The sequence below is a fragment of the Callorhinus ursinus genome, unplaced genomic scaffold (assembly GCF_003265705.2).
Source record: "Callorhinus ursinus isolate GAN/ISIS: 27379988/994484 unplaced genomic scaffold, GSC_fseal_2.0 scaffold4, whole genome shotgun sequence".
Classification (NCBI taxonomy): domain Eukaryota; kingdom Metazoa; phylum Chordata; class Mammalia; order Carnivora; family Otariidae; genus Callorhinus; species Callorhinus ursinus.
The window spans coordinates 141,792,893-141,805,776 of record NW_027397066.1 but is presented as its reverse complement, the minus strand read 5'-3'; the positions used below and the strand labels follow the sequence as shown (position 1 = coordinate 141,805,776).

The 12,884-nt window shown below is 35.8% G+C and overlaps 1 pseudogene; it reads left to right on the top strand.

Annotated features, from left to right (window-relative positions):
* The first annotated feature begins 1,646 nt into the window (after positions 1-1,646).
* The window catches only part of LOC112825801 (small ribosomal subunit protein eS12 pseudogene), an 18,550-nt pseudogene continuing 7,312 nt past the window's right edge, over positions 1,647-12,884 (top strand).

Genomic DNA, 12,884 nt, shown 5'->3' with positions numbered 1-12,884 from the left:
TTGTGATTGCACAAAAACAGTTCTGTATCACAGTTTGGTATGAAACCTTTAGGCTAGTTAATCTCTTCTGGAACTTAAAACATGAACAGATTCACCTGAACTCTATTCATTACAGAAACTATCTACTATTGCATGGTATTAATTCAAACCATGCTATCACCTCCATTATCACTATAAGAATATGGAAGTTGCATTCTTAGATAGTCTCTTTAATAATGAATGCTTATTCTACATCCATATGTTAAATCAGGGCTACTTTATTGGTCTAAATAAAAACATCTATTTTTCTGTTGGACACAACCTTATCCTATAAAATATAGCACAGAAGACAGCATCAAAATTTCTTCAGTGATCCAAGTTACAGTCTTTAAAGTAGTTAATAATCCATTAAAATATATTTTTTGAAGTGTTCTATATACCAAACCATGTGTTGTAGATACAAAAAATATAATAATGTATAAGACACACTGAGTCTCTGACTTCAAGTAATGATCTTCTTTCTATTCAGAAAACTTGAGCAAAAATTCACACAAAGTAGTAAATAAAACCATTTTTCGTACTAATGAAAAGGTAGTATAGGATGTGTGATAGAATTTTGGTGGAGGATAGTGGGTGAGTGGGATGGGAATTGAAATGTTCCTCTAGCCAGCCTAATATTGAGAAGATGACATTTGAATCGAGAAAGACACAATCATGCAAAGATTGGGGAGAATAGATTTTAGGCAGAAAAGAATAAGGACAAACAACTTGATATGAAGATTAGTATGTTATGTTGAATGAACAAGAACTGGCAAATATAGCTAGAGCAGAGGTAATCAGGAGTAAAGTAGATAAATAATGAAAGATAGCCAGGATCCTGTATCCATGGGACAAGTGCAAGGTAAGGAGCTGATGAAACAGATTTGGATTGACCCATCGGCCTCAAGCATTTATACAAATATTCCTTCTTTTTTAATCATTTGAGCTGATGGGGTTTTAGCTCCTCTGAAAATTGATGCTCCCTAAGTGTTTAAAGGTGAAATCCTTACCAGAGGAGTTTCCTGATAGTAGCAAACAATGAAAACAGTCAGTAGTGGTACTATGATGTTTTGGTCTCACCTATCCTGGATTTATATCCCATTTTTTCCTTAATTCTATAGGACTGTCACTGAGCCTGGCTTTTTAACTCCTCTCTGACACAAAATACCAGACAGATTAGCTGGTAACCTCAAGGTAACATGAACACACAGGTCAAAATAACTAGATCTCTCAAAATAAAAACAACACACTGCACAACACATACCAGCTAAAGCAGACTTACTGAAAGAAAAAAATAATTAAAAATAAGCCAAAATGTACACAAAACATCAAGGAGGATATTAACGATATGAAATAACACAAGAAATGACAATAAGGGGCTAAGTGAGACCTGATTGGTAAGTAAGATGGAGAGCTAGGGGGTCCCAACACACATCTCCCCCTGAAAAACTACAAACTGATGAAAAATGCTCTGGAGTACTGGGGAAGAATAGCAGAAACCCTGTGAAGCTCAAGAAGTACGATGGCTCCATAGAAAAAGTGTAGGAAGCATTTTATCTGTCTCACCTCATCCCCCAGTCCTAAGCAGTTCAGCATCAGTAGGGAGCCCTTCAGAGGGATTTTACACCATGGGGACAAGGAGAGCAAAAGAACCCCAGCGAGATTCACATCAGCAGATGTGTGCAGCCTTTGTTATAGAGGACTCCCAATCTTCACCAATGCTAATCACAGCAGCCCAGAGCTGCCAAGAGTCACTGCCACTGCATCTTCTCTGCAGAGATGGAACTATCACTGCAGTGAGACCTATCTCCAGGGGCTCCAGTCATTACTGCTATCTGTCTTTGGGATCAGGAAGCCACAGTTCCTCACCACCAGAGCTGTTACTGTTCTGAGCCCCACTTCTGGGTCTCAAGCCCCACTTCTGGGTCTCAAGACTTGAGACTTGAGACCCAATATTCAATCCAGTATTGCCAAGGCCACACTACTGCTGCTCTGTACACTTTCCCTGGGCTGCTGGTTAGGGTTTTGACCCATCATTATTGGGGCCATGGAACCAAAGCTCTGCACTCCACCCCCTAGTTCCTAACATATAGATTTACTGGGCAATGACTGCTGCTGTTCTGCCACTGCGCCCTAGGGCCAGAGTTGGAACATTGACTCATCATCCCCTAAATGTGTTGTTACTGCACCTTGACCACTGGACCAACTATTACCCCATCATACCAGGGCTTGTACTGCTATTGCATCCCTCCCCCAACTGAGTGCCTGAAAGAACCCCAGAGACCCAAGCCCCTGGTTCCATACAAAATTTGCTCGTGCTTCTATTCTTGATATAAGCACCACTTCTGCAGCAAGTGCACCTGTGATGAAGGACGTAGGTGCTTGTGTTCCACATTGTGCCTGATTCCACGACCCTACCACCATAGATGCTCTAAGTGTCAGAGCACTAGGCCTAGAATCAAGAGAGATTCACCTTGGCTAGAAATTCCTCCAAAGTGTAAATAAGAACAAAAGGACCCCAGCATGCTTTGCCTTTGAGGAACTCAATGGTCCTGGCCAGCACTGCCACACTGAGAACTCCACCATTCTTGTCCACAGAAGACCACTATAGTCTCTGCCAACATTGAAGATAATTGGTGGAGCAGCATGGATATATAATGCTGTGGTTAATCAGAAATTAAAGATGGTACACCTCCTCCAGCTAATGCCCTAACAGACACCTTCAAGTGAAAGTATTTCCCCAACAAAGCCCATCTTAAAGACTGGAAGATAGGATTGGTCTCTCAAATGTGTAGACATCAACACAAAACCATCACAAATGCACACACAAAAAAAGCAAGGAAACGTGACCCCACCGAAGAAATACAGTATTTTTCCAGTAACTGACTACAAAGAAAAAAGGATCTGGTAATTAACTGAAAAAGAATTCAAAATAATTATTTTAAGGAAGCACACTACTACTCAAGAGAACACAAATAGACAACTCAGCAAATTCATGAAAACAATGCATGAACAAAACAAGAAGTTAAAGAGATAGAAATTGTAAAAATAACCCAAAAGATCTGGAGCTGAAGAATCCAATAAATAAAATGAAAAATGCAATAAAAAGCTGCAACAACAGATTCAATCAATGAAATAATCTGTGAACATTAAGACAAATCTCTAGATATTTTACAATCAGTGGGGAAAAAAGAAAAATATTAAAAAGTGAATAAAGCTTGCATGAATGATGGGATGTCATGAAATGAGTCAATATTCACACTATGGGAATTGAGAAGGAGAGAGAGAAAGGGACAGAAAGCTTAAAGAAATAATGGCTGAAAACTTCCTAAATCTAAGGAGAGATACGACCTTCCAAGGTACATGAAACTCAAAATGCCCCAAAGAGATTCAATCCAAAGAGATCTTTACTGAAACACATTATACTCAAATTCTGAAGAAAAAAAAAAGATAATTTGAAATTAGCAAGAGGAAAAAAGGACTCATTACATAAAAGGAAACACCAGTTAAGCTATTAGTAGAATTTTTAGCAGAAATTTGCAGACCATGTGAGTGGGATGATAGTCAAAGTACTCAAATTAAAAATAGCCAACCAAAAATACTTTACCAAGAAAGGATTCCCTTCAGAAATGGAGACATAAAGACTTTCCCAAACAAAAGCTGAGAAAATTTATCAGCATTAGACCTGCCTTACAATAAATGCTAAAAGATGTTCTTTAAGCTGAAATAAAAAGATGCTAATTAGTAACATGAAAACATATGAAAGTATAAAGTTAACCAGTAAAGGTAAATTTATAGTCAAATTAAAAATACTCTAATACTTCAATTGTCATGTGTAAATCACTTTGAAGTCTAACACATAGGTTAAAAAGCAAAAGTGTTAATAACTATAGCTACATTATTTTTTTAAATAAATGTCATATAGAAAATGTAAATTGTGATAACATAAAATGTAGAAGGGGCAAATATATGTGTAGAAAAATTTATGCAAATGAAGTTAAGTTGTTATTAGCTTAAAATATACTATTATAATACATATTATAAAAGCCTCATGGTAATCAGAAAGAATAGATACACAGATTTATAATAGATACACAAATGATAATATTAAAAGAATCAAAGACTATTTCTACAAAAAAATCACTAATTCACAAAGAAAAAAAGACAGCAAGAGAGGAAGAAGTGAACAAAGGAACTACAAAACAATCAAAAGGCAGCTAACAAGATGGCAATAGCAAGTCTTTACCTATAAACAATTACTCTAAATGTAAATGGTTTAAATTCTCCACTTAAAACACAAACAGCAGTTGACTAGATTAACCAAGAATGACAACAACAACAACCACAGCTACAACTACATGGTGGCTGCAAGAGACTCACTTAGGTTTTAAGGACTATCATAGGTTGAAAGTGAAAGAATGGAAAAATAAATTTCATGTAAGTTAAAATAAAAAAGAGCAGAGGTAACTATACTTATATTAGACAAAATAAACTTTGAGTTAAAAGTTGTAACCAGAGACAAGATGATGATATAATGATAAAAGAGGTGAATTAATCAAGAGGTTGTAACAATTATAAATATACATGCAGCCAACTTTGAAGCACCTAATATATTAAGCAAATACTAACAGATATGAAGGGAGAAATAGACATTACATTAAAAGTAAACGACTTCAATATCCCATTTTCAACAAATGACAGATCATCCAGACAGAAAAACCAGTAAGAAAATAGACTTCATTTATATTTAAGACCAAATGGACCTACGAGACATATACAGAACATCTCATCCAAGAACAGAATACACATTCTTCTCAAGCATAGACAGAATATTCTCTGTATAGATTATATATTAGGTCATGAAACGAGTCCTAACAATTTAAGAAGATTGAAATCACATCAAGTATCCTCTTTGACCACAATAGCATAATAGAAATCACTAACAAGAGGAATGCTAAAAAAAAATCATAAATATGTAGAAATTAAGCAACAAACATCTGAAAAAATAATGGGTCAAAGTGGAAATCAAAAGCAAAATTAAAAAAAAATCTCAACACAAATGAAAATGGAATCACAACATAATGAAACATGGCAAGCAGCAAAAGCAGTTTTAAGAGGGAATTTTATAGGGATAAACATCCACATTAAGAAAGAAAATAAATATTTCAAATAAATAATCTAGACTTACATCTCAAGGAACCAGAAAAGAAATTCTAAGATCAAATTTAGCAAAAGGAAGGAATAAAGCTTAGAACAGAAATAAAGGAAATAGAGACTGAAGAGTAATAGAAATGATCAATGTAACTAAGATTGGTTGTTTGAAAAGATAAACAAAATTGGCAAATCTATAGTCAGACTAAGAAAAAAAGTCAGGTGACCAAAATTAGAAAATTATAAGTGAAAGACGAGATATTATAGTGTTACCACAGAAATATAATGGATCATAAAAGACTGAACAATTATATGGCAACAAATTTGAAAACTTAAAAAAATGGATAAATTCCTAGAAACATACAGCCTACAAAGACTAAATCAAAGTAAAAGAAAATCTGAACAGAATAATAATAAGCAAGGAATTTAAACCGAAATCAAAAATCTAACAAATCAAATTTGGCTTTATAAATAAATTATACCAAACATTTGAAGAATTAATATTAATTCTTCTCAAATCTTCCAAAAATTTGAAGAAACACTTCTAAATTCATTTTATAAGGCCAACATTATCTTAATACCAAGGCCAGATAAGGACATTACAAGAAAATAAAATTACAGTCCAATATTCCTAAAACTGATGGAAAAATCCCAAGAGGGGGAAAAAAAAAACCCAGCAAACCACACTCAAGAGCACATGAAAAGTTCATATCCCATGATCAAGTGGAATTCCTCCTCAGGATGCAGAGATGCTTCAACAATATGCAAGTCAATAAATATGATACACCACATTAAAAGAATAAAAGATATAAATATTATGATCTTCTAAATACATGCAGAAAAGCATGTGACAAAACTCAACATTCCTTTTGATGAAAAACTCTCAACAAATAAGTGTAGAAAAAAGAGGATTTCAAGTTAATAAAGACTGTTTACGACAAGTCAACATATAACATCATACACAACAGTAAAAAGTTAAAAGCCTTTTCTCTAAGATAAATGGTAAGGCAAGGATGCCCACTCTTGCCATTTCTACTTAACATAGTATTGGAAGTCCTAGCCAAAGCAATTAGGCAATGAAAAGAAATAAAAGACATCTAAGAAAGAGGGAAGAAGTAGAATCATATCTGTTTGTAGAGGACATGATTTATACATAGAAAATGTAGAAAACCATAAAGATACCGTCAAAAAACTTTAAGAATAAATGATTCAGTAAAGTTGTAAGATGCAAAATCAATATACAAAAGTTAATTGCATATCTATACACTAACAGTGATCTTAAATAGAAACTAAGAAAGCCATCTTAATTATAATAACATTAAAAAAAATAAAATATTATAAATAAACTTAACCAAGTTTGTACAAAACCTGTATATTCAGGTCTATGAAGACTTACATTTTCAGGTTTAAAACTATGACATTTATTTAAAAAAATAAATGCCAAAAACTAACGTAATGATATCCTGTTTTCTTGATTTAGAAGAATTAATGCTGTGAAAATGTCACCATACCATTCAAAGTTCAGGTTCAATGAAATTCCTATTGAAATTCCAATGACATTTTTCAGAAAAAGAGTCAAAGTTATTCTAAAACTGGCATGGAAGTACAAATGACCCAACTTAGCCAAAGAAATCTAAAGAATAAAAAGCTAGAGGTATCATAATTCCTGATTTCAAGCTATATTGCAAAGCTGTAGCAATCAAAACAGTATGTTACTGCCATAAAAAATAGTCACATACAATAGTGCATTCAAATAGAGACCCAACATATGAACCCATTCACATAAGTTCAACCAATTTTTTACAAAAGTGAGATGAACACACAAAGGAAAAAGGATAGGTATTAATGGTGTTGGGAAAAGTGCAAGACATGTAAAATAATGAAATTATACTTCTCTCTTACACCACTCACCCAAAATTAAATTGAAATGGACCAAAGACTTAAATATAAGAACTGAAATTATAAAACTCAAAGAAAACAGGAAAAAGATCTTTGAGTTTGGTCTCAACAAGGATTTCTTAGATAAGACACAAAAAGCACGGGCAACAAAAGCTAAAATAGAAAAACAGAACAACATCAAACTAAAGAGCTTCTGCATAGCAATTGGTGAATTACAAAAAAGAAAAATCTATGAGATGGGAAAAATATTTGCAAACCATGTATCTAATAAGGGTTTAATATCCATAATATACAAAGAACTGATACAACCCAATAGGAAAATAGCAAATAATCCAATTTAAAAGTTGGTAAAGGACTAGACATTCTTTTTCTAAAGATGACATTTAAATTGTCAATAAGTATATGAAAAGGTACACACCATCAGTAATCATTGGACAATTACAAATCAAAACTCCCACCTGGTAAAATGGCTATTGCAAAAAAAAAAAAAAAAAGACAATGGATAACAGACTGTTGTAAGATTCCTGCAAATTAGGAAGACCCTAAGATTTCCTCATCCCATGAATACAACTAATAACTGTCAAATCACCCTAAACAACCAAGGAATTGACTTAAGACTGGCAGAGCAAACTCCACAACTAAAGGTAGAGAAGAGGTCACATTAAAGAAGGTAGGAATTATGAACACATGGTTTGGGATGGAAACAGATCATGGTCACAGTGGTGGGGAGGGAGCCACAGTCACGGAGAAGGACAAGACAGATTAGCACACAAGGGAGCACACAGGGAAAAATAAATACCCATAGTGTGAGAGGGGCTGAATTTGATGAGCCCCAACAGGGCTTACAGCTTGAAGTTTTTAAAGGTGATCAGGCTTGACTGAAATAGAGCCCAGAGGACATTGCATTGCTCCTGGTGAAGAAGCAGGCAAACAACCCACAGACATGCAATGTGGAAACAGCTATCTGAAGAGCAGCTGGGGAACACAGTGAGGAGTTAATTTGCTCACTATGGAGCATGACCCAGAGAGAGAGCATCCACAGAGCGACTCCTGGCACCAACCATTTCCTTCCAGCACCCCTCAGCAAAAGCACAGGGCAACCTGCTGGAACCAGCACAGCCAAACACTTGCTACCTAATGTGCTTACACCAAGTCCTGCCCCTCTGCACTCTGATGGAACCACCCTTCCCAGTCACATTTGTTTCAATCCCAGCAAGGCAGGTCCCCTTCAGCAGATGACTAGCCCAAACCTCTGCTCAAACCATGTCTCCCAATGCAGGAGTTTTGCAGAGCCTTGGTTCTGGTGGTGGCAGTGGCAACAGGATTCATTTCACAAACAGACCAGAGCACACCTAGTTAAAATGTGCCATATTCAGGCTAGGGACCAAACATTGCCCCCAATAGTCAAGGAGAACCTCCACAGACAACTGGCCTGAAAGATAAAGCAGGCAGGACAAAATAGCAGATTGCACACAACATACATTAGAGAAACTTCCAGAAATGCCAAGCCCTGGGGAACCGGGAACCCTATGCAGCAGGGCACTATAGGACCTCTTCTTCATAAAGACATTGCCCTCCAGAATAAGATGTACTGACTTTCCTAAAACAGAAAAATGGGCACATAGACAAAATGAAAACACAGAAATTTATCCCAAATGAAAGAAAGGGACAAGGCCACATCAAGAGATCTAAGTGAAACAGATATAAGTAACATGCCTGAGAGATTTTAAAGTAATGATCATAAGGATACTCACTGGACTTGAGAAAAGAGTAGAAGACATGAGTGAGACCTGTAATATAGAGATAAGTAATAAAATGGCAGAGATAAAGGGTTCAATAAAAAGCATGCTTGATAGAATAAATAGCAGAATGGAAGAAGCAGAGGAATGAATTAGTGACCTAGAAGACAGAGTAATGGAAAGTGATCAGGCTGAACAAGAGAAAAAAAGAATTATGCAAAATTTGAATAGACTTAGGGAACTTAGTGATTCCATTAAATGTAATAGCATTCATATTATAGAAGTCTCAGAAGAAAAGAGAGAAAAGGGAGCAGAAAATTTATTTGAGGAAATAATATCTGAATTTCCCAGATCTGGGGAAGGAAACAGATATTGAGATCCAGGAGAACAGAGAACCCTTAAGAAAATTAACAAAAAGAGATCCACACCAAGACATATTGTAATTAAATTGGCAAAATATAGTGATAAAGAAAAAAGAAAGAAAAGAAAAGAAATAAGGCAAAAGAAAAAGCAACCTACAAGGGAAACCCTATAAGGCTATCAGGAGATTTTTTAGCAGAAACTTTCCAAGCCAGAAGAGAATGGTGTGATATATTCAAAGTGCTGAATGGGAAAAATCTGCACCCAAGAATATTCTACCCAGTAAGGAAATTATTCAGAATAGGAGAGATAAAGGGTTCCCTAGACAAACAAAAGTTAAAGGAATCCATCACCACTAAACCAAACCTGCAAGAAATGTTAAAGGGAATTCTTTGAGTTGAAAGGAAAGGCCATTATTGAGAGTTAAGAAAAGAAAGGAAAACAAAATTCACAGGTACATACAAACATAATAAAGTAATAGATTAATCACTTATAAAATCAGTATGGAGGATAAAGCACAAAAGCAGTGAAATCAATTGTATCTATAAAATCAGTCAAGGGATTCACAAAATAAAAGGATATAAAGTATGACACCATGTATATAATACACAATGGGAGGGTGGACTAAAATTTTAGTGCTTTTAGGATGGGTTCAAACTTAAAATGACTGTCAATCTAATATAGACTACGATATACATAGAACATTACATGCTAACCTAGTGATAACCACAAATCAAAAGCCTGTCATAGATATGAAAAAAATAAAGAGAAAGGAATTGAAGCATGTCACTAAAGAAGGCCATCAACTCACAAGGCAAGAAAGTAAGAGAAAAAAATAACAGAGAAGACCTATAAAAATAACCATAAATGAGCAACAAAATGACAGTAAGTACAAAACTATCAATAATAACTTTGAATGTAAATGAACTAAATTCTCCAATCAAAAGACATAGGGAAACTGAATGGATAAAAAAGCAAAATCCATTTATGTGCTGCTGACAAACTCATTTCATACCAAGAAACACACGCAGATTTAAGGCAAAGGGATACAAAAACATTTATCATGCAAATGAAAGTGAAAAGAAAGAAAGTTGAAGTAGCAATACTTATATTGAAAAAAGTAGACTTTAAAATAATGACTGTAACAAGACACAAAGGACACTATATAATCATAAAGGGAACAATCCAAGAAGAACATATAACAATCATAAATATTAATGCAGCCAACATGGGAGCACCCAAAACATAAAGTAAATATTAATAAACATAAAGGTAGTAATAAACAGCAATACAATAATCATATGGGACTTTAATACCCCACTTACATCAATGGAAAAATCATCCAGACAGAAAATCAACAAGGAAAGTGTGGCTTTGAATGACACATTGGACCACATTGACTTAATAGTTATATTCAGAACATCCCATAATAAAAAGGTAGAATACACACTCTTTTCAAGTGCACATGAAACATTCTCCAGAATAGATAACATGTTAGGCCACAAAATCAGTCTCAACAAATTCAAAAGACTGAAATTATATCATGCATCTCTTCAAACCACAATACCACAAAAGAAGAAATCAACCACAAGAAAAAATATGGAAAGAACACCAATACATGGAGGTTAAATAACATGCTACTAAACAATAAATAGGTCAAATAAGAAGTCAAAGAGGAAATCAAAAAATAAATGGAGACAAATGAAAATAAAAACCCAATGATCCAAAATCTTTAGGATGCAGCAAAAGCTGTTCTGAGAGGAAAGATTATAGCAATGCAGGCTTATTTCAAGAAGAAAAAAAAAATATCTAATAAAACAACCTAACCTTACACTTAGAGGACTTACAAAAAGAACAAACAAAATCTTAAAACAGCAGAAGAAAGGAAATAATAAAGATTAAAGCAGGAAAAAAAATGAAATCAAGACTAAAAAAAACAATAGAATGGATCAATGAAACCAGGAGCTGGTTCTTTGAAAAGGTCAACAAAAATGATAAGCCACTAGTCAGATTCATCCAACAAAAAAGAAAAAAATAGAGAGAGAACGAGATCTCAAAATCAGAAAGAAGTACAACCACCACAGAAATACAAAGGATTGTAAGAGAATATTCTGAAAAATTATGTCAACAAATTGGACTACATAGAAGAAATGGATAAATTCTTGTAAACCTCTCATGGCAGGGAGGACTTAAGATGGTGGAATAGTAGGGGGATCCTGGGTTTGCCTCATCCCTTGAACACAGCTAGATCAATATCAAATCATTTTGAATAACTAGGAAATTAATCTGAGGATTAAGAAAGGATCTGCACAATTGGAAGGAGAGAATGAGGCGGATGCAAGGTTCAAAAATGTGAACAGGGGAGAGAAAAGCCATGGTGCTTCAGGGGGAAGGGAGCCCTTTTCATGGAAATTAGTCCAGAAGAGAGGGAAAGAGTGGGAGGGAGAGCAGCCTATATGGTTTGTGCAAGATACTGTGGTGTGGGGATCCCCCTAGGTCACACCAGGAAAGAGTGTTTCTCTTCCTGTAGTAGATTTGGAAAAGTGTATAGTGTCTCTTCAAGGACCAAAGGTCCACCAGGTGCCATTGAATGGCCATTCAACAGCAGAGAACAGAGGAGTGTGCAGAAGGCAGATAACCTAGTCACAGGTTTTTGCTGTGCTTCACCATGGACTCCAGGCACCTGGGTGACTATATGACTGCCTTTTGGGGACAGAATGGGGCCTGGCACAGTAATGCGAGGCTCTCCTCTGGGAGGGGAGTGGGTCCATGTCTTATCAGGTTCTTTAAGATTTGGAGATTTCAATCTCAGCCATTAGCCAGAGAAAAAACATAGGAGAACTATGGCTCTAAGTGTGCCAACAGCCCAGGCACAGACAGGTTAAGGGCAGGGATCTGATAAAAGCCTGCGACACAGGATGGGAGATTGTTCACTTTTCTTTGAGGGTCTCCTGAACAGCAGCAACCACGAGTTCCTTTCTCTGGAGATGAGAGGGTGGGGTGGTGCCATCTTCCACATCCCCCCTTCCCAAGCCCATCAACAGGGTCAGACTTCAGAGAGAAACACAGTGCCTCCAGTAGAGGCTGGAGTCACTTATGCCAAACCCTACCCCCTGTACTGACCCTGCAGGGCTGTCTTTACTTGGGCAGGTCTGACTGTGAGCCCATGCTGCAGGCGTCTGTCTCAGAAGGGGAAGGAAACAAGCATTCGAGTCCAAGAGGCACAGAGAACTCCCCTCAAATCAACAAAAATATGTCAACACCCAGACATATCATAGTGCAACTTGCAAAATACAATGATAAAGAGAAATCTGAAGGCAGTTAGGGACAAAATGCCCTTAACCTAAAAGGGTAGACACATAAGGTTAGCAGCAGACCTGTACACAGAAAGTAGGTAAAAGGAGTTTGTGAACACTAAACCAGCTCTGCAAGAAAAATTAAAGGGCACTCATTCAGTGGGAAAGAGAGACCAAAAAAACAAAGACTGAAAGGAACAGACACAATCTACCGGGACAGCAACTTTACAGGTATTACAATGGCACTGAATTCATATCTATCAATAATTACTCAGAATGTAAATGCTCCAATCAAAAGACATGGGGTATCAGAATTGATAAAAAAAAAATGGATATGATGCTTAGAAAAGATTCATTTTAATTTTTTAAAGATATTTATTTATTTATTTATTTGACCGAGAGAGAGAGAGAGAGAGAGAGA